Below are 22,737 nucleotides of genomic sequence, written 5' to 3' on the forward strand. Positions count from 1 at the left end.
ACTAAATCAATCCTCACTTAAATGACAATGGTTAAACATGACCAAGAAGACTGCTGGGAAAATCTAAGAGAAACCAATTCACAAAGAAAACTTCCTAAAAATCTATTTAAATACCTTTCAATATCATTCATGAGAAAGGCCAGAAACTCTCAATGTTTCAGTAATTTACATATGGCCACACTCTTTTGTTAATGTGTTATTCATTCTTCTGACACCTGTCAGGGAAGTATATGACAATTGTTATCACCCTGTTTTGAGCTCCAATGAGATTGAGTTAATTTCATCACATTGTTAATTCAGAAAATTTGAGACCATATGCATTAGTCCATAATCCTTAATCTAAGAATTCAAAAAGATTTTTGCCTATAGACCACTTTTATTCAACATATATGAGAAATTTTGCAGCAGGAAACTACTTTTTTTTTAAGAAACTTTTTTTTTAACGTCTATTTATTTTTGAGAGAAAGAGACAGAGACAGAGCACAAGTGGGGGAGGGGCAGAGAGACAGAATCCGAAGCAGGCTCCAGGCTCTGAGCTGTCAGCACTCGAACTCACAGAACGTGAGAGCATGACCTGAGCCAAAGTAGGATGCTTAACCCACTGAGCCACCCAGGTGTCCCAGGAAACTGTTTTCTAAAGCAAACCCATCATTGTCAAAAAGAAGCTTCAAGCACTTCCTCCTTACTTCTTGAGCATCTACTACATACAGAACACTAGATGGACTCTGCTGTGATACCAGGAAAGGTCATTCTTAGCCCTGTTTTACCAAGCCAATGGAGAAATTGAAACCTAGAAGTGGTAAATAACTTGCCCAAATTTAAGCAGCTCAAAAACCCAGAGAACTATCTCTAAGGCCTATGACCTTAACTGCTACACTGTGATAGAAGGTGTTTAATAATTAAGTACCAAATTAGTAGCATATAAGTGATTGTGACTTTGAAGTTAGCTTGAGTATTCAGGTAAGCCTCTTGGAAGAGCTAGAAAATAAATAGGGCCCTTGAAGGATAAAGAAGATTGACAAAAGGTAGATTTTTGTCAAAAAATCAGCAAATAAATAAAGCTGAGGGGCAACGATTGGACTACAAGAAAGGGAAACTCAGACAGGAATAGTTGGAATTTTGTAGAAGGCCTACAGGAGATGAAACTGGAATTAGAATTACATTCTGGCCAAGGTAGTACAAATCAATTTGTAAATGTTGATGTCCTGTTGGAAGGCTTCCAGGGAGACAGAGCAGAATGGAGAGGAAGTAGTCCCCCTTGATGAATAAGTCAGTGCCTTCCTGAAAGGGTAATAGCCTCACAGCTCAGGGGGAGCTCAGATGACGGAATGCAAGAAGGCGACATAACTAATATGATCACTGAATGATAAATTAGAGCATATAATTACATGGATATTTTTTACCCCAAAAGACAGGATCTGGTCACTTAATAGGATCAATGAAGAAAGAAGCATATCCCTGGCTACTGAGAAGCACCCAGAGCCACTGTATCTTTGCTTTGTTGAGAGTGAAATAGTTTTGACGTAGCTACAAGTTCATCTTCTGACCCACCAGAATGTCCCTGTTAACAACAGAATTTCATAGGAATTGAGTAAAATATAATCATAACTACCTTGAATTCCAAGAATGCAACAATGGAGCTTTATAAGGTAAAGCTCAGGCTTGGAAGAGTCCAGATTTAAGATGTCCAGGGTAAGAAAATCTTGTCATGTCAACATTAGCAAAAGGGGCACATTGAGTTTGAAAAATAAAGCAATATATTCTATCATGAGTAGCAATTTTTTAAAAAGAGCCTAATACTGCATGCTTATCAACAGAGTCAGGCCTGGGGTAACAGAAGGAGATATGGTGGAGGGTGGGGTGGTGGGCTATTTCCTTCTACAAAGTGGGCATAAGTGGGAACCCTAAAAGTTATAGAATCTGTTTAAACATGGAAGGCAATTTATTCTGACCTCTAAATGGACCACAAGGGGCAATGTCAAGTGTCTTAAGTCCTCAGAGTGGGAGCCTAAATTTTGAGAATGCAAATGCAAGGAACTAAGAACTACTGAACCTGACAGTGGACCCTTTAAAAAGGGAATAATATTTTATTTATATTAAAATTCCCAAGCACAATGCCCAGCAAATATTAAGAGTTTAATAAACATTTGGGGTGCCTGGGTGGCTCAGGCGGATGGGCATCCAACCTCAGCTCAAGTCATGATCTCAGTTTGGTTCCCAGGTTCAAGCTCCATGTCGAGCTATGCGCTTACATCGTGGAGCCTGCTTCGGATCCTCTGTCTCCTTTTCTCTCTGCCCTTCCCCTACGCATGCATGCTCTCTCTCTCAAAAACAAACTTTTTTTTTAAGTTTAATAAACATTTGATGGCTAAAGAGAAGCATAATACCCCTTCTAAGATTCCCTTCTGAACTGCAGTAGAGACAGAATAAGCCTTACAACAGGATGAAAAGGACATCACTTAAGTGATGTTATCAGGAGGGCAGGGGGCCCCTTTGTTCCCTGAATGTTTCCAGTAGCCATCATGACAGGCTTATGTAACCGTTGGCTGTCATTTCTCAGCGTTAGGTACCACCCTCTCTCCCTGGTAAATAGTCCTGGAAGCAACAAGCTCATTAAGTGCTAACGTGTAACTAGTTTCACTCTCTCAAGCATGAGTGGCATCAATAGCCTAACTTGGAGATGTCAAAAACAAGTCAGAAAAAAAAAAAAAAAGAATGTTCTAAAAAGCAACTACCTACATAATAAATTGCCTTGAGCTCCAAATAGAGAAGACCACATCTTTTGTAATACACAGGCACTACCATATTTTAAAGCAGTAGCAACGTTTGGGTTCCATGGCCCTATGACCCTGCTTTCTTACTCTCTCTTCCCTTTCAATACTCCTTAAACTCAGCTCCAGGAGAGCCCACATGCACAGGCAGCCTCTTCTGGGTAAAAACAGGCTCTACTGTGGTAGGTAAAACTCTTGACTCCAGGTCTTCCTATCCCTTGTCATTCAAGCTACCTGCCATTTATTTGCCCCACCAAATATCAAAGCCTATTATATAGCTACAGTAACTAAAATACTATAGCGCTGGCATAAGAATACACAGAAAAGGGGCACCTGGCTGGCTCTGTCATGGAACCCGCAACTCTTGATCTCTTGGGGTTTTAAGTTCAAGCCCCAAATTAGGTTTAGAGATTACTTAAAAATAAAATCTTTAAAAAATAGACATTAAAAAGTCAATAAGAGGCTTAGAAATAGAAAGTAGTGTTCACTAAAATTTATGTTGTGAAGGTGATAACTCAAATCAGTTTCAGTGATAAATATTACTAAAATTTTTAGTAATTTATTTGACTTTTAACTCTATATAGTTCTAGTTTACTTAAAAGATACATACAAAAATATAAACCATAAAAAATTGAAGAAAATAAAAAGTAATTTTATTGATCCTGTGGCTTTTTAAGTCTTAAAGTTAGTCAAGAAATTACAGGGCCGCCTTGGTGGCTCAGTTGGTTAAACGTCCGACTTCAGCTCAGGTCATGATCTCGCACTCCGTGAGTTCAAGCCCCGCGTCGGGCTCTGGGCTGATGGCTCAGAGCCTGGAGCCTGCTTCTGATTCTGTGTCTCCCTCTCTCTCTGCCCCTCCCCCGTTCATGCTCTGTCTCTCTCTGTCTCAAAAATAAATAAAACGTTAAAAAAAATTTAAAAAAAAAAAGAAATTACAGAAAAACTTAAATGTGACAACGTAATATTTTGTCTTTTTATCAGAAAACATCTTTAGCAAAATTAAAACTATAATAGACATCTAAATTTTTTTGTAGCAGAACTCTAATTTTCCTTTGGGCTAATACTATGCTCCCTCTTGGCTTATGTAAGTCTGTCCCTATCCCTCCAAAAGTGGGTGATCAAGGTAAATATGGCCATTCCCACATTCTATGTTCCTGGGCAGAATGACTGTTTCAGGAAGGGACACACAGCCATGTCCACCCAGTGAGACTCATTCGAGTACCACAGTGACTGGAAAAGGGAACCTTCCTTCACTGAGTGACTAAGAAAGCTGGATCTCTGCATGGCCATTTTGTCACCAAGAAGAAAGCTATGCCTGAATTATGTCAATCCAGAGGAAATGCAAGCTGAGAGATGGACAGATTCCGAGCCTGGATGATGCTATTAAGCCCCTGAACTCAGCACTACCTAAAGGCAGCTCTCTGGAGCCATCAATGAGCCAGTAAATTCCCATTTTTTTTTAAGCTGGTTTGAAGCTTTCTGTCTCATATAACCAAAAAACATTAAAGAGAAGTAGCTGTAGGGACACCTGGATGGCTCAGTCAGCAGAGCATGCAGCTCTTGATCTGGGGGTTGTGGGTTTGAGTCACGTGTTGGGTGTAGAAACTACTTAAAAATAAAATCTTTATTTTTTTAATGTTTTTGGGGGGGTGGGTGGAGGGAGAGAGAGAGAGAGAGAGAGAGAGAGAGAGAGAGAGAGAGAGTATGAGCAGGGGAGGAGCAGAGAGAGGGAGACACAGAATCCAAAGCAGGCTCCAGGCCCTGAGCTGTCAGCACAGACCCCGACACGGGGCTCGAACCCACAAACCGTGAGATCATGACCTGAGCCAAAGTCAGACGTTCAACCGACTGAGCCACCCAGGTGCCCCAAAAATAAAATCTAAGAAAGAGAGATAGAGATGTGGCTGCAGGGCCGAGTACAGGAGGCAGAAAGCCGAGTGCTGGCAGCAGCTGGGTGGGCACCGTGGCCAGGACCACTACTATCGAGGCAGTGAAGATGCTGGTTCTGCAGCAGCAGGCCAGTGGTGCAGAGGAAAGGGCCGAGCCCCTGGAGCGGGAAGTGAAGGGGAAAGGTGAGTCTGGGAGCAAGCTGAGGCCGAGGTGGTCTCCTAAAACCGCAGGATCCAGCTGGTTGAGGAAGCCCAGGAGCACCTGGCCACTGCCCTGCAAAAGCTGGAGGAAGCCCAGAAACCTACTACTGAGAACAAGACAGGTATGAAGGCTATTGAAAATGGAGCCTTAAAAGATGAAGCAAAGATGTAACTCCAGAAAACCCAATTCGGACAAGCAGAGCACATTGCGGAAGAGGCAGATCGGATGTATGAAGGAGTGGCCCGGAAGCTGGTGATCACTGAGGGAGGACCTGGAATGCACAGAGGAGTGAAATGAACTGGCAGAGTTCAGAGCTGCTGGAAGATGGAGGAGGACATCAGACCTGATGGAGCAGAACCTGGTGTCTGAGAGCTGCTGCAGAGAAGTACTCTCAGAATGGAGACAAATATGAAGAAGAGATAAAGAATCTTACTGATAAACTTAAGCAGGCAAAGACCTGTGCTGAGTGTGCCAAACTAGCGAAGACAAGTGATGATTTACAAGATACGCCAATATGCACCACAGAGGAACACCTCTGTACACAAAGGATGCTGGACCAGCTTCTGCCTGACCTAAATGATAGCTGCCCTGCAGCCGCCTCTCCTTCTGACCCCAGCTCCAGCCTGAGGCCAGCATGCCCGAAGCTGGCCTTGAAACTGAGGGCTGATCTCTAACTGGATGACTGCTTTCTCCTTTTGCCGCATCTCCCATCCCAACTCCTGTGTCTTTTTCACCAGTATCTGCCCCTCCCTAGAGATTCCAGTTGGGCTTGAGTCTGAGCATCTCTGGGAACAACATTTAAGGGAATGTGAGCACAATGCAAAGAGTCATTAAAAGCGTGTTACTCATGCGCACTCCCTCTTTCTAAAAAAAAAAAAAATTTTAAATCACTTTTGGGGCATCTGGGTGGCTCGGTCAGTTAAGCATCCAACTCTTGGTTTCAGCTCAGTTCACAATCTGAGTTTGTGGGTTCAAGTCCCACATCAGAGTCTGCCCTTGCAATGCAGAGTGTGCTAGGGATTCTCTCTCTCCCTCTCTCTCTTTTTCTCCCTCCCTCCCCCCCCTTCTGATACTCTCTCTCTCTCAAAATAAATAAACTTAAAAAAAAGCATGTTGTGATGTACACATTTTGTAATTACCTTTTTTGTTGATGATGTGGCAACCATTTGTAAAACATTCCAAATACAGTAAACCCTGGTTTGCGAGCATAATTCATTCCACAAACATGCTTGTAATCCAAAACACTTGTATATCAAAGTGAACTTCCCCATAAGAAATAAAGGCAGCTCAGATGATTCAATTCACAACCCAAAAATATTCATATAAAAATGATTACAATACTGTAATATAATAGAAAATAATAAAGAAAATATAAAATATAAAGAAAAATAATCAAACTAACCTGAACTTATGTTTGAAAACCTTAGTGGCTGGTGTGAGGGAGATGGGAAAGGAGGCTTATTGTAGAAGATGACTTTCCCTATCACTAATGGAATCACTGCTACCTATTGGCTCAATGGAATCTTTTTCTGCATGGGGACCACTGTATATGCTCGTACAGATGTTGACTACAGTAAACTAGTAATAAACTCTTGTTATATGCTGTGTTTAAAGTAACTGGCAATAAGGGGCGCCTGGGTGGCTCAGTCGGTTGAGCGGCCGACTTCGGCTCAGGTCGTGATCTCACGGTCTGTGAGTTCGAGCCCCGGCGTCAGGCTCTGTGCTGACAGCTCGCAGCCTGGAGCCTGTTTCAGATTCTGTGTCTCCCTCTCTCTGACCCTCCCCTGTTCATGCTCTGTCTCTCTCTGTCTCAAAAATTAAATAAACGTTAAAAAAAATTTTTTTAAATAAAGTAACTGGCAATAAGGCAACAAAGGAAAGGGTCTATATCTGCAGGCAGCCTGACCTAGAATGAAGCACAGCATTCCTAAGCTTACTCTTGTATGGAAAGACAAAGGACGGTCCATAGGTGTTTTGAAGTGACAAAAAATACACTAGTGCCAGTTGTGAACACCTTCCAACATTCTGAAAAAACACTGATTTATGCCAAACATCACAGCCTGAGTCACAGCATCCAAGCATAGGAGATGATCACCCACAATCCCACAATGAGAGAAAAGAGAGAGAAAGGGACAGGGAACCAATGGCTCAGTGGTGATCATGTGACATTCAACATCACATACCACTCATATTCCAAGACATCACTCATTTATCAAGTAAAATTTATTACAAATGTTTGCTTATCTTGTGGAACACTCACAGAACAAGTTACTCACAACCCAAGGTTTTACTATAACTTTTCCACAGTTCTGAAGCAGCAGTCTAACCTCTTTCTCACCTTTGGCAAGTAATTTTTCAGCTTAATGCATATTGCCATCTCCACAGAGAAGGAAAAGCCACTAATACAACTGTTTTGATTCTGAAAATTGACAACGGTCTTTTTGAAATAAAGAATCAGTCCCTCCTCATCCCCCCCAAAAAAGAGAATTAAAACTCAAAATAGAGGGGAGGAAAGTGTACTTATACACTGCATAAGAGTGGTAATTTTCTGAATATATAAATTACTTATATAAATTGGTATTTTACCTCATAGAAAAATGAACATTAAAAGGATAAAATGGCTAATAAATATGAAAATTTTTAAATATGCCACATGAATAATCAAAGAAAACTGAAGCATATTTTAGATAACTATTTTTCACCTAAATATTTACCCAAAATTGTGATAATCATTCAACACAGAAGAGAAGAGAAGAGAAGAGAAGAGAAGAGAAGAGAAGAGAAAAGTACTCTCAAGCCCTGCTTGTGGGAATATAATTCTGCACAGATACTTTTGTTGGTTGAAAACCTCAGGAGTTTCCCGGATAAAATGTGAAACTGGCCCTCGTACAGAGAGAGCAAGGAGAGACTGAAGAAAGAAGTAAACCATTCCAGATTGGCAGGTGACAGGTTTAAAAGCAACAGAACTTACATACAAGGCTTGTCTTGGGCATCTCCAACATGAGTAGATGTCTGTGCCCAACCACCAGAACCTTAAAGTTTATACAGAGGCCTTTAACTGAGTTCAGTCATGTATACCATATCCAGATGGTCTGAAGAATACACTGTTCTCTCAAAGCTGTGAAAATGGCTCCCACTGTGGGAATGATGGGTAGAACAGACATTGCAAGGACAGAGGAGGGAATGAGAAGCCTCCAGTTGCCTGGGTCCAGCTCTCAGATCAACTGGCAGTCACATTCTCCGATGACCTCCTTCAACAACTTATTAAAGAACTATTGGATTTTATACACACACACACACACGTTTAAAGACTCCAACACTTTGTTACAATAATTCCACATTTAAGCATCTTTCCTAAGGAATAATCTGAAGTAAACATAAAATATATAAAAAACTTCAAAAATGATGTCTTTAAAAATGACATTTATAAAGAGTTTTAAAAGCATAGTTAAAATAGGGGTGTCTGGGTGGCTCAGTCAATTAAGCATCCAACTTCAGCTCGGGTCCTGATCTCATAGTTCAAGCCCTACATGGGGCCCTATGCTGTCAGCACAAAGCCCGCTTTGCATCCTCCGTTCCCCCTCTCTCTTGGTCTCTCCCCCGTTTGTGCACATTCTGTTTCTCTCTCTCTCAAATTAAACATTTAAAAAAATTAATGAAAGCATAGTATAATATTTTCATTATATCATTAGGTCAAAAGGCAGTAAACAAACACATTTTCTCAGAAGTAGAGTGACTCTTGTAGGCATAGAATGTCACAGACTCAAGGGCTACTCTAATTGGAAAGGATTTCAGAGGTGATGTAACTCAACATTTCCCCTAACAGAGGTATCACATCCTGTGATCTCTAACAAAGAGTCCTTCCTTCTTTCCTTGAAAACCTGCAGTGAGAGTGGGTGGGGCAGGCACAGAGCTCACTCACACTTGAGGGGCCTCAGAGCTCCAGGTGATGGAGAGTTCCTCATTATAGTGACTCAGCATGTGATGCTGAATTTACTATGCTGACTCCTCTCTTGGTAATTAGCTTTACTCTCTGGAGCAATGAAAATCACATCATGGGAAGATCATGGCTTTACCATGAAGTAGACCAAAATTTGAATCTTGGCCACACATCATACTAATGTTATGATCTTGGACAACAACTCTGAACCTCGGTTTCCTCACTTGTAAAAATAGAGATGATGATATCCACCTCTCAGACAAGTGAAAGAGATCCCACGTACAAGGCACCAAGCATAAGTGCACACAGCCGACACTTAATGAATGTTAATTCTCTAGTCTCTTCTCCTGAGGACTGGGCACACTGCCTAGAATACAACAAGAATTCAAAATTATTTGTTTAATGAATGAGTTTTTTTCAAAGAGCTGCGAATCCACCTATGCAAACAATAATTCACTCCTATTTCCCAACCATATCTTTGAGAATGCAATGAGAGAACGTGAGATGCTCCGTGGAATTTAGAATACAAAATATTTTGGCTTTACTTAGAATCACTAGTCTAATAAAATGGAAACGAGATCTGATTGGTCCAGTTATTGTTATGGAATCCATGTTGCTTTCAATGATCACTCTCCCTTGATAACTGCTCATATGTACTTAACTAGTCTAGTCAAAAATGATGCTTACAATGACATCAAAATTAGTAGGCTATAGTTTTCAAAATCCTTTACCTTTCTTTTTTTTTTCTCCATTAGATTTTTTTTTGGCATTTTCACTGTAAACTCTTGAACTGTCAAGAAAAAAAGTGAAACAACAACAAAACAACAAGAGCAGAAAAAAACCAGGTGCTCTTAGTGATGACCAAAAGGTAATCAGAAATCATATTCGTTGGTTGTGACATCCTGGAGTATAATGTATCAGGGCCTGAAGACCTGAACTCAAAGCACATCAGTGTTCTCTGTTCCCCCAACTCCCTTGAAATTTGATTCTATTTTCATATACTAAGTTCTCCTCTTTCCAGGAGGGAGATCAGGTATTCAGAGCCAACAGGAACAGAATGTGACTTTTGTTTTCTCTCTTAACTGTTACTATTGCATCAGGTGCCTTTGAAAGGAGTCTCATCCTTCTGGACTCCATGTAGGAGATCTGGCAAGCCTCTCTGGTCTAGCAAATTTCCCCAAATGGTTCATACTGGTTTCTGCCCGTTCACCTTTGGTTATCAGAGTCTGATTTTATTCTTTTAAGATAGGAAGAGCAATAATGATTTTATCTAATATTCTCCCCCTTTTCCTTTTCCTTTGGATTGAAGCAGGATATCAAGTGGAAATTTTCCAGGTTTCCCAGAACTACATCTGATATCGAGGTCAAGACTAAAATATGCTAAGACTCCCATATTCTAATACACAGAATATCCCTACAGGATTTACTAACAGACCTCAGTTTAGAACAAGCCTTACTACCAAGTATTACCACCTCTCCCAGTGTAATGTAAAAAGAGAACTTAGAAAGTAGTGAGAAAAGTAGCCTCCTAAGGAGACACTATTCCATGAGGGAGAAGGAGAGTAAATTATCTTGTTACCTAAATTCAAGGGAAGTGGGTTCAAAAGTGATCCATGTTAATAATAGGAAGTGTCTACTTTTCCAAACAAGACATCCAGATGGCTAACAGACACATGAAAAGGTGCTCAAAATCACTGATCATCAGGGAAATACAAATCAAAACCACAATGTGAGACACCACCTCACACCTGTCACAATTAACAACTCAGACAACAATAGATGTTGGAGAGGATGCAGAGAAAGAGGAACCCTTTTACTTTCCTGGTGGGAATGCAAACTGGTGTAGCCACTCTGGAAAACAGTATGAAGGTTCCTCAAAAAACTAAAAATAGGGGCGCCTGGGTGGCGTAGTCGGTTAAGCGTCCGACTTCAGCCAGGTCACGATCTCGCAGTCCGTGAGTTCGAGCCCCGCGTCGGGCTCTGGGCTGATGGCTCGGAGCCTGGAGCCTGTTTCCGATTCTGTGTCTCCCTCTCTCTCTGCCCCTCCCCCGTTCATGCTCTGTCTCTCTCTGTCCCAAAAATAAATAAAAAACGTTGAAAAAAAAAAATTTTTAAAAAAAAAAACTAAAAATAGAACTACTCTACAACCCAGCAATTACACTAGTAGGTATTTATCCAAAGGATACAAAATGTTAATTCAAAGGGGTACATGCTCCTCAATGTTCATAGCAGTGCTATCAACCATAGCCAAAGTATGGAAAAGCCCAAATGTCCATTGACTAATGGATAAACAAGAAGTGGTACACATATACAATAGAATATTACTCGGTGATCAAAAAGAATGAAATCTCGCCATTTGCAACAACGTGGATGGAACTAGAGTGTATTATGCTAAGTGAAATAAGTCAGCCAGAGAAAGACAAATATCATATGACTTCACTCATACATGTAATTTAAGAAACAAAACAGATGAACATAGGGAAAGAGAAGCAAAAATATACAAAAAACAGAGAGGGAGACAAACCATAATAGACTCTTAAATACAGAGAACAAACTGAGGGTTGCTGGAGGGGTGTTGGGTGGGGGGATGGGTTAAATGGGTGATAGATATTAAGGAAGGCACTTGTGATGAGCACTGGATGTTATATGTAAATGATCAATCACTGGGTTCTACTACTGAAACCATTACTAAACTATACGGTAACTAACTTGGATTTAAATAATAAACAAACAAACAAACAGGAGGTGTCTACATGAAGGGAAGTTGGGCAGTTTATTTTCCAGACAGCAATCTGTTTGGCCAGCACACCTGGGCTACCTGAATCATGGAAAGAGAGCTGGAAAGTATGCTGGGAGAAGAGGCAGCCATGAAGCTACCTGCCCCATTATTTGACAGGTCATAGATGGATGACTTTCCAAAGGGTCAATAGACAGGAAAAAAGTTGCTAAATACTAGCTGTCTTTCTAGACTTCATCAAGAAAGCTGACCACCAGGAAAGGGAGACCTTGATTTTGGGTGGACAACTTTAAGAAGCACTAAGGGAGTGGAAAATTAAAGCCAGATTTTTCACATCCAAAACTATGCACTAGGTAGGGAAGGACTTTGGAAACTCTTCAAAGAACCTACATATGAGAGGACCAGTACCTACATGCCTGCCCACAAAAGGCAATAAATGATTACCTTGAGCCAAACACATGAAGACAACTAACCAGTCAGAGAACTCAACTTCACCACAGGCAGTTTAACAGGGAAGTGTTTACCCTTGTCCTTTTTCTTCCACCTTGCCTTCCACCTGGCCAGAAGACAGAGTAGGGAGAAGTCATTCTGTGTAGAATGAAGAGGGAAACACAGCTTTGAATCCAATTCAAAATTAAATTTTTGAGGGGTTCCTGGGTGGTTCAGTGGGTTAAGCGTCCAACTCTTGCATTCAGCTCAGGACATGATCTTGTGGTTTGTGGAATTGAGCTCCGGGTCAGGCTCTGTGCTAATGACACAAAGCCTACTTAGGATTCTCTCTCCCTCTCCCTCTACCCCTCTCCTGCTCACACATGCTCTCTTTTTCTCAAAATAAATAAATATTTTTTTAAAAATAAAATTAAAATTTTGAAACAATGTAAGACTACTATAATAATTAAAAGTAGCTGAAACCTTCTGCAACCTAGCCAGCATATTATTAAGGTACCTGTTGTTGACTACCTACAATGAAGTACTATAATATATAATTATATCATAATACAGAGAAGAAGAGTAGTCATTAGAAGCTTATACCCAAATAAAAAAAAGTATACAACAAATATACTTACATTTTCTCATGCTTTTATCTTCTTTTAGAATAAGGACAGCCACATTTTCATTATTTGATGTTGTCTCATTTTCCCTCTCTTGTCTGGATTTTATTGTGGTTGTACACTCAGGATATTTACACCTTTTGGTATGCCTTACAGAAGCACAATAAAAATTACTTGAAAAAGTAATCTGAAGTCAGAGTCCTCAAATGGTCTCTAGTCTATCCTTGCAATTCAAAAATTCAGATATGGCAGTGTGCTTCTGTATAGACTATCCAGGATGATTGCAGGGCCTTCACCAACAAGCAGTGATTGATGGACTACAGAAGTGGTTACAGAACCACTCAGAGAGAGGGCCCAGGAACTTTTCAACAGTGTGAAATATAGAGGGAATTTGGCCCAAAGGGAGATTCAAGATGCCTAGTTCAGTAGAGGGTCAGGGGGTGATTTTATAGGTCACCATGGACAACATCATTTGTAATATCTCCCAAACCATTCCCATAACATGCACCAAATTCCACTAGAAGGGGCAATATAGGAACTCACAGGTTTGAGGAGAAGAATTATTGAATTAAAATAAATTAGGAAATCAACAGGCACACTACAAAAATAAAAACTCAAAATCAGATTATCATTAAAAAAAAAAGCCATAGCTGGTGCAAATAGAGTTCTACATTTCACCAGAGTAACACTACCAACCTATCAGGTGATAATTCATTTCATGAGCTGTGCCACCATAAGGCAACAACAAATCCTACAGCCTGTATGAAAGTCAGCCCACCTCACCAAAAATGTCAGCCTAAAAAAGAGATTCTAGATAGCAACAGAGCAGTGCACACACACACGCGCGCGCGCGCACACACACACACACACACACACACACACGAAATGCTTAATAAAAAAGTATCAACATGAAAATGAATGGTGGATGTGCTTGCTTCGGCAGCACATATACTGAAAATGAATAGTGGAAGAGGAGGACTTTTAGAGACATCAAAGAGAATGTGAATTACTCTGAACACCCTGTCAAGAAAAGGAATTTCATAGATTACATTGACAGGGATTTGAAAAAAGAATATTTTCATGATACTTCCCTTTATTATTTATGAATCTTACCATTTTTATTATATTGAATCCCCAGGACAACTGTGGTCTGGAAGATTTAATAACTTAAAATTAAGGTAAATATCAATGGTTGAAAACTTACCATTTGTATTTTTTCAATGTTTATTTACCTTTGGGAGAGACAGAGTGTATGCGGGGAAGGGGCAGAGAGAGAGGGAGACACAGAAGCTGAAGCAGGCTCCAGGGAGAGCTGAACTGTCAGCACACAGCCCAACGCAGGACTCAAACTCAGGAGCTGCGATATCATGGACCTGAGCCAAAGTCTGATGTTTAACTGACTGAGCCACCCAGACACCCCTACCATTTGTATTTATTGAACTGGAAATTTCAATACCTTAGACCAAAGTCATAAGTAACAGGAATTTCAGGTACCATTATAGGCATTACAGAAAGAGGAGGAGGCTTTTGAGGATGGGCCATGTATTTATAAAATTCCTAACAATATTGGCAGCCTAGCAGTATACACTGAAATGCTCTTCTTCTATAAAACTGATGTTTCTGACCAATGTTATCAAGGGAAATATTTTGAGTTTTTCTTTCGTTCTTTTTTTTTTTTCAGTCAACAATGATGAATTTGATCCAAAACATGGCTCAAACCTTGTGAGTAAATGAAACGGTAGCTTGATGATCTTCAGGTCATACTGCTCTGATACATTTTTTGGTAAACTTTATATGAAATTGCCTATAGCCAATGAATAAAATAAAACTGGCAAGTTGTTGCAGAATATTAAAGCTGAATATTTCACATCCAGCTTTGTTATGAAACCTAAGTAGAAATCCTAAAGTGACAACTTGTCCATTTTGAATATTTTGCTTGGAAAAAAAAAATAGAGGAAGGTGAATCTGCTACCATAGGATTGGTAAAAAAGCTGAAATTTAATACATTCCAAACTAAACATCACTTATTAATTGGGAATTCAAAATATCACTGCATTATAGAACTTTTTGGAAAGTGAACAAGGAATTGAACAGGGATGCCATATGTAGCTTGACTCCAGACAGCACAACTGCAAAGCCAATAACATGCACTTTCACCCCCAAGGACCTGAGAAATAAGCAGAGACAAAATATTCAAGGCCTTAAAATTTAGCTGTGGGAAATTTACTGCAGCTAAATAGAGAAGAAAACAGCTGATCCCATGGGAAAGACATAGATGGCAATGTAGGGTGCAATTAAGAGCAGTGGCAAAGCTATTCACCATTACTATTTGTTTAATACAGTCACTCTGAGCAAAGGTAGCTGCAACAAGGAAACTGTTCTCTCTACCCAGGTATCTGGGGAATTCAGGGATTTCCAGCACAAAGACCCATCACTTGAAGGACGATGTGACAGAGGATTCAGAGAGATTGGTTGTCTAATGGACAGGGGAATAAATTCTCCCAGAACACTCCCTGTTCAAACCATTGGAAATGGAGGCGCCCTTCAGATCATCTGTATGCCTGTTTCTTTTTTCCATTTTCAATTTATAATAACAATAACGACCTAGACATAGGACATTTCCTGGGCTTTAATGACTGTCTGAGGTTAATGGCCCTCAACTACACCTCAGGCCATCAACCCCTCCCAGCCAGTCATCAATCTCCAGGAAATATCCTGTTCCAGGGTCATTATTGTTTCAATATCAACTATACCTTAAAAGCTTTATGGATTCTGCAAATACAGATCTCTTGCCAATAGAGGTTATAAAACCTGTTTAGAATTCTGAAATTATCTTGAATTTGACCTCTCAGAGATGTTGTGTTCAAAACTAAAATCGGCTTAAGAAAACATTCACCTTTATCTTTGTTTATTTACATTTTCACAGGAAAAAGGTCTATTAAATATTACACGGCCTAAACAAAAATCAATGAGTATTAGAAGAAAAAAATAAAATTTAAACATGAGGATCCTCTCTCCAGAACTGTGGCATAACTCAGCCTCTGAGAACACTGTTATTTGTGAAATAGCTCCCTAAAATGCTTTATGTGTTTAAGTGTCACCAGACAATACCCCATGCATAGAATTTTCAAAATATATCCCAATTCTAAAATCTCATTTTTCACTTTCATAAAAAATACCCCAGTTTATACATTAATATTATTATAAGAAGCATTCCATCCCCAGCAGAATATTCCACATGAGGATGAGCTGTTAAAACAGGGATAAAATACAATTTCTGGAAAGGGCAGCTATCAAGGTTCTGATTCGGCAGAAAAGGGGAGGATGGTAGTCCAGAAAGCATTTGAGATCTAGAGAGCTGGTATAGACATAGGAGGGGGACAAGGCAAGTGATTAGAACCAAGGAAATCCAACAAATGGCAATAGGTGCACTCTCTGGTAAGCAGGCAGACCATATACCCATGAGGACTTGGGCAAGCAGGTCTCTGGAGAGAGGTAGAAGCACTGGATGGGCCCACCTTTGGGGAAGAATTTAGGGTCAGAGATCTGTGCATCAGGTTCTGACAAAAATAGAGCCTAGTTGCAGGAGAAGTCAGAACTGTGTTCCCAGGTAGGTTTGTGGCACAATTCTAGACCCTGAAACTGAGAAAGAAAATAGGATACTGGTCACAGGAATGATATACAAGCTTAGGTAATAGGCTGGGAGCAGAGAGTCAAGAAAACAGAAAGGGAGGCTAGCTGTATTCTACATAAGTTCAGTCCCTATGATCAGCGAGGGGAGTGGTCATGGAGCCTGGCACAGAGCTAAATATTTACTTTTTTTTCAACTTTTTTTTTTTTTTTTTTTTAATTTTTGGGACAGAGAGAGACAGAGCATGAACGGGGGAGGGGCAGAGAGAGAGGGAGACACAGAATCGGAAACAGGCTCCAGGCTCCGAGCCATCAGCCCAGAGCCTGACGCAGGGCTCGAACTCACGGACCGCGAGATCGTGACCTGGCTGAAGTCAGACGCTTAACCGACTGCGCCACCCAGGCGCCCCTAGAGCTAAATATTTAGAGGAGAAAGTCAAACAGGTCACATACAGCTATCCATTCTAATATCCCATTTTGAAAAGGAAAAAAAAAACTTTTCTTTGAAATAACACTTGAAGATTTTACTCTAAATCATGTAACTGTGAAAACTGTAAGGTATCAGGACTCAAAGCAGAGAATAGAGGAAAACAACCACTTCCCAGAATTTCCAAAATTAACTTCTCATCACAGGGAAATGAATCTTTTAACTCAAAAAATGGAATGATGTATTATTGTTTTCCTACTAATCTATTATAACATTTTCTATAAGGACCAAAGTTGATATACTAATTGGTACTGGAATATTTTAACAGTAAAATCAGGAACGCAGAAGACAAAAGTGAATTTGAAATAGATCCTAAGATAAGGACTTGAGTATCAACAGTTTATTTGGAGAACTTCTTAGATGACTCTTAAACTCCTCACGTACTTTTAGAATTACTGTAGAGCCAAGATTGGCAGCAAGATTTCTTCAGAGGGCTGTGCTGTGTCTATACCCACAATGGGGTATACACCCCTCCCTAGCCTAGTGAGATGTGAATTCAAAGGGAAGGATGGGAGGACTGCTTCTCTTTGCCTCAAGATAAATGAGGTAGGGGTGCCTGGGTGGCTCAGTCAGTTGAGCATCTGACTTTAGGTTAGGTCTCACAGTTCGTGGGTTGAAGCCCCACATAGGGCTGGCTGCTGTCAGCACAGACCTTGCTTTGGATCCTCGGTCTACCCCCCCATCCCTTCCCTGCTCATATTCTCTCTCTCTCAAAAATAAATAAAAATCATTTTAAAAAAAGATAAGCAAGGTAAGTTGAAAGATGACTGCCCCCAACATGTCCTTGTCTCCATTCCCTGTGGATATGTTACTTCACATGACAAGGGTCTTGAAATGGGGAGATTAACCTGAGTTATTTAGATGAACTACAGGTAATCATCAGGGTCCTTATAAGAGGGACACAGGAAAGTCAGAGTGAAAGAAGACAATATGATCACAGAAGCAAAGCTCAGAGAATCAGAGAGATTTGAAGATTATACACTTCTGGCTTTTAGGTAGAAGGAAGGGGCCATGAACCCAGGAATGCAGTTGGCCTTTAGAAGCTGGAAAAGGCAAGGAAAAAGATTCTTTCCTAGAGCCTCCAGAGTAAGGTAACCTTGCCAACACCTTGATGCTACCCACTGGGAACCATGACAGCTTTCTGACTTCCAGAACTGTACAATAATAAATCTGTGTTGTGTTAAGCCACAAAATTTGTGATTTATTTTAGCGACAATAGGAAAATAATACAAGAGAAGGGTTTTTGTGAGCCCATTAGGAGATCTTACTAAGCGTCCTTGAAACCTTAGGGAATAGTGGAGACCACTGTCTGACTGTCATCTAGAAAATCTAAGGGTATGATACAGGTTAGCTAAGTGCTTTGACAACAGAGTAAACAAGTGGGAGCTGGCCTATGTTCCAGAGCCTGTTTAGACAAAGAATATGTGACTGTGTCTGCCTGCACAGGATTGTCTTAGGTCTCATTCCTGAGAGCCACCTACAAGGCCAGCTTCATGGACATGGAACTTGTCCAGTCACACAAGGAGCTGCATTCAAAAGGAATCTATACTTGATTTAATGTTCTGCTGTCACTGGCTTGAAATTCTTAATAATTTCTGAGAGAAGAGTCCTGCATTCTCCGAGTTCTACATAGACTGAACTCAGCTCACAGAGTTCTACAAATTATGTTGCCAGTCCTGGCCACCTAGAAGGGCAAGTGATCAGCAAAGTGAAGCTGGCAGGATGTCAAAAGTCTTAGTGACCGAGGGAGAAGCAAAGGAACGACTGGTTTAGACATGCCATGGTCCAGGTCAAAGCTACAGATTCCAGTTATGTTGTGTGACAATGTTTAGGCAACCTCCAACAACTTCTTTAAAGCATCTACCAGAGAAAGCATCATGTCTAAGTTTCAAGCAGGCCTTGAGGGACAGAGTGCTGGCACACAACAGAATCAGTGAAGGAAGGACTTTCAAGTCCCCTTTCCTCTTTTACCTGGTAGGTGTCTGAATGAGTAGCTGGCCCAGTAGAAAGGTGAAGTAGACGTGCTCCCTGTGGAGAGAGATGAAAATCAATAAGCCCCTTCCCCACTGCAATCTTTCCACCCACCGCAGGCAGAAACCTCCACTCCATACCAAGTACAGAATTTTGATTATGACATGGTAGTGGATCCTTTGATTATTGAAGGGGAACATTGTTTTGTGACTGAAAGCAACCAGAAATTGTCATGGGATTTGCACATGTCTATTTAGGGGAAGAATTAGCCCCAATGAAAACATTTTAAAAGAACAATGAGAGGGACACCTGGGTGGCTTGGGTGGTTAAGCGTCAGACTCCTGATTTCAGCTCAGGTCATGATCTCAGGGTCATGGGATCGAGCCCCTTGTCCAGCTCTGCACTGACAGCGCAAAACCTGCTTGGGATTCTGGCTCTCTCTCTCTCTCTGCCTCTTCCCTGCCTGCTCGCACATGCTCGCTCCTGGTCTCTCTCTCACTCTCTCTCAAAATAAATAAATAAACTTAACAAAGAACAAGGAGAAACCAAACCATCTACAGATTGCAGTTATTCAAAGCAAGGGTTACATAAGTTACAGTGGAGGAGTTAGGGACAAAAACTCTCTCATTGCAAGTGTGGTAGACATCATTCACCAAGAAGATTTAATATTGCCCTTATAAACCAAACATAAAATAACATAATATTAAAAACTCTAATATGCAATTTCCAGTGGGGTAAAAAATGCATGATAAAAACTTGGGCCTCCGTTCCAAACAGAAACATAAAGTATCTCCCCTGAGATGGCTGATCATAATGCACAGTATGGACAAGCACTGGGGGCTTCTTCCTCCCATCCATCCTTCACTGCCCCAGAATTATCTTTCTCAAATATGATGACCATGTCACCCTTCTACCTAAAAGTCTCTAATGCCTCTTGGGGTGCTTCAAGATGAAACCCGACATCCTGAGCACAAGTACATGGTGCTCCTCTGCCGACCTAGCTGTCCTTTGCCACATGTGCTTTTAGAGCACTAATCCCCAAACTTTAGTTACTCACATTCTACCTTCACAATGTTTGCGACATTCATCTTCCCTCAGAATAACTGTCTACTTACTATTTTTCTTTAAACCAAGTACTATTTTTATTCAAATAAATTTATTCTCATTCAAAGCAATGTCTCCAAATCAAGGGTTTTTTTTTAAGTTTATTTATTTATATTTTGAGAAAGAGAGAGAAAGCACGAGCAGGGGAGGGGCAGGGAGAGCAGGAGGGACAGAATCCCAAGCAGGCTCCGCGCTGTCAGCACAGAGCCTGATGTAGGGCTCAATCCCATGAACTGTAAGACTATGACCTGGGCTAAAATCAAGAGTTGAACACTTAACTAACTGAGCCACCCAGGTGCCTCTGTAAATCAAGTTTTAATGTACTACTTATAGCTTTACTAAATATTATCACTATTTAAAATTAATTTTTAAATTCAAAAATGTTACCTCTGTGTCTCACCTAAATCTATCAGTCACACAACCCACTGTTCATGTCACACACATTGGGATGTGCTACTTTAGACAGAAACTACAGTGAATTTTTACCCTTCAATACTGAGCATACTGTGCCTTTGAACCTGTTGTTCCCTCCTCTTAGAGTAACCTTTCTATTATCTATAATGTTTCTCTCTTCCTTTAGGACTCAACTCAATCCAAAAGGCACCTCTCCTTTAAAGCTTCCCTAAATCATAAAGTTAGATGCTCCCCCTGTGAATTCCAAAGCAATTTTTATCTGCCTGCATTATAACATTTATCACACTGCAGAGCCTTATGAAACTGAGAGTACTCTAGTCATCTTTGGGTCATCCTGTTACCCACTTAGATGCTCAGAAAAATGTCTGCTAAGTAAAGGAAGAATAATGAATTATAGAGCCAAAGATAAGCTACACACAAGCCATTTATTGTATAAACATTCCAGCATAGTATTACTTCTGCTAAGTAAAAGACATCCTAAAATCTCAATGTATGAAAGACCTCTCTGTAATTATCAGAAGGGACCAACAAGCAAATTTAAAGGTATTCCCAGTACACGGCAGAAAGAACAAAGAAGAACTGAGAAGGGAGTATAGAATTATATTAAATTTCAATGTAAAATTTTTACAAAAGTCTGCTTGCAGAGGTTCTAGTTATCCTTTTTAGTAATCTGCCATTTAACAATCACTTCCTAACTGCAAACTTTTTAAATTAAAGCTGGAGAAGCAAATTTAAAATAAAGCAAAGGGTTATGAAAGCAGAGATCAAGCATGGTTACTTTAGAAGAAATGACCTCACTGAAAATGAAAATTATATCACTAATATGTGAAGTACTCAGAATAACTGCTCCTCAATACCAGCACTGTGTTATAACTGAGGAAATGCCCTTGTCCTATTACACTTTCCTAGGCTTACAGAAGAATGAACCAGAAAATGTTGAGAGATGCGGTATCAGGTTTGGCAGATTTTTTAAAAATCTGTTTTAATCCCAACAAGACATTTAATCTCTCTTGTCTTTACTTTCCTCATCTGTAAAAAGCAGTTGACAGATATATTAATGAATAGGCATTCAAAACCGGTAAAAATGTAAGTGTATATACTTTAATACTCTGGTTATACCTGAAAAAATATAATGACTCTACAAATATATTCTCTGAAGTGCTGTTATTTAGGCAAAGAGAGAACAACCTGAATGTTCATCAATTTGGTCACAGTTAAGCACTTGATGAATACCTGATGTAGAGTGACTTGCGTCCCCCCAAAATCATACATTGAAGTCTAAATACCTCGTACCTCAGAATGTGACTTTATTTGGAGATAGGGCCTTCAAAACAGTAACTAATTTTAAATGAGGTCATTAAGGTGGGTCCTAATCTTACATGACTGACATCCTCATAAGATGACATTACAACACAGACACACACACACAGAGATGCCCGTGTGAGGACACAGAACAGACACAGCCATCTACAAGCCCAGGAAAGAGGCCTTAGGATAAACAGCCCTTCCGACACCTTTATCAGGACTCGCAGCCTCCAGACCTGTGAGAAAATACACTTCTGTTGTTAAAGCGTCCCTGCCTATGGTACTTTGTCATGGCAGCTCTAGAAAATTCATATAGGTACTCTCCAGGCCCTCAAGAGGAGATAGGTATGCAAAAGGGTAAACAGTGTGGTAAGAAGGTTAGGATGAAGCAGATTATGAATGTTATCAACTCAGCACAATTTCATGTAGTGTTTGAAATTATAATTACAGAGAGCATATAGCAACCTGGGAAATGTTCATACAAATTATTAAGTGAAAAAGAAAAGTACCACAGTGTATCTATTCTATGAAAACTATAAAAAAGGGTTTAACAGGCAAAAATAAATAGATTTTGTTTTAAAAGAAAATACACAACCTTTTGCCGATTTAAACTACCGCAGTTTACTGGATATTAAATAATGACAATATTAAGTATTGGTACACTCTCTTTCTCTCTTTTGCTTCACATTTCAGTTTAGTTCAAGTTTCTGCTTTTGAGAAAGCTATTCTGAGAAGGATTCTGAAAGGAAACTGAAAGAGATTTCATGAGCCTAAAGACTGTACAGAAATAGTCACTAAAAATAAGTAAGGACATAAGGAAAATAGTGTACTTGATTCTGTATTTGAAAACTGATCTAAAATGAGGTTCTAGAGCCTTGCCTGGCTATGAGCCTCAAAACCAGGCTCATTTATAAAAATATCCAAGAAGATTTTGCCAAAGTAAAGTGAGGACAAGTGAGATGAGCAAAAGAAATAGGTCTCTCTCCCCGGGAAGGGGCAGAAAGAACAAGGGCCCAGGCAGTTTCTCAGGCTTATGCACCTGACCAGACCCCTCAGAGTAGGAGGGTGAAGCCCCAGCAAAAAGAGCCCAAGTGCCCAGCCTGTCAAAAGAGGATGTTTTCACAACAGATTTCCACATAAACGCCACTGCATCCCTGGCAGCAATGCAGCAAAATCTGCGTCTCTCTGGCAGCGACTCTGTGCAGGTCAGGGTGTGGCCTGGAAAAAGTTAAGGT

At 40.3% G+C, this 22,737-nt stretch overlaps 1 long non-coding RNA gene and 1 pseudogene across 2 annotated transcripts in view; one reads left to right on the forward strand and one right to left on the reverse strand.

Moving 5' to 3' along the window:
• The window catches only part of LOC125909833 (uncharacterized), a 510,892-nt gene that overhangs the window by 484,681 nt on the left and 3,474 nt on the right, over positions 1-22,737 (reverse strand). For both annotated transcript variants that reach the window (XR_007453784.1, XR_007453785.1), the window contains exon 2: positions 18,680-18,736. This is a non-coding gene — a long non-coding RNA (uncharacterized LOC125909833). The remainder of the gene's footprint in view (positions 1-18,679; positions 18,737-22,737) is intronic.
• LOC125909831 (tropomyosin alpha-3 chain-like) lies at positions 4,252-5,647 on the forward strand (annotated as a pseudogene).

The sequence above is a fragment of the Panthera uncia genome (genome assembly GCF_023721935.1).
Source record: "Panthera uncia isolate 11264 chromosome B3 unlocalized genomic scaffold, Puncia_PCG_1.0 HiC_scaffold_1, whole genome shotgun sequence".
In the NCBI taxonomy this organism is placed as follows: Eukaryota; Metazoa; Chordata; class Mammalia; order Carnivora; family Felidae; genus Panthera; species Panthera uncia.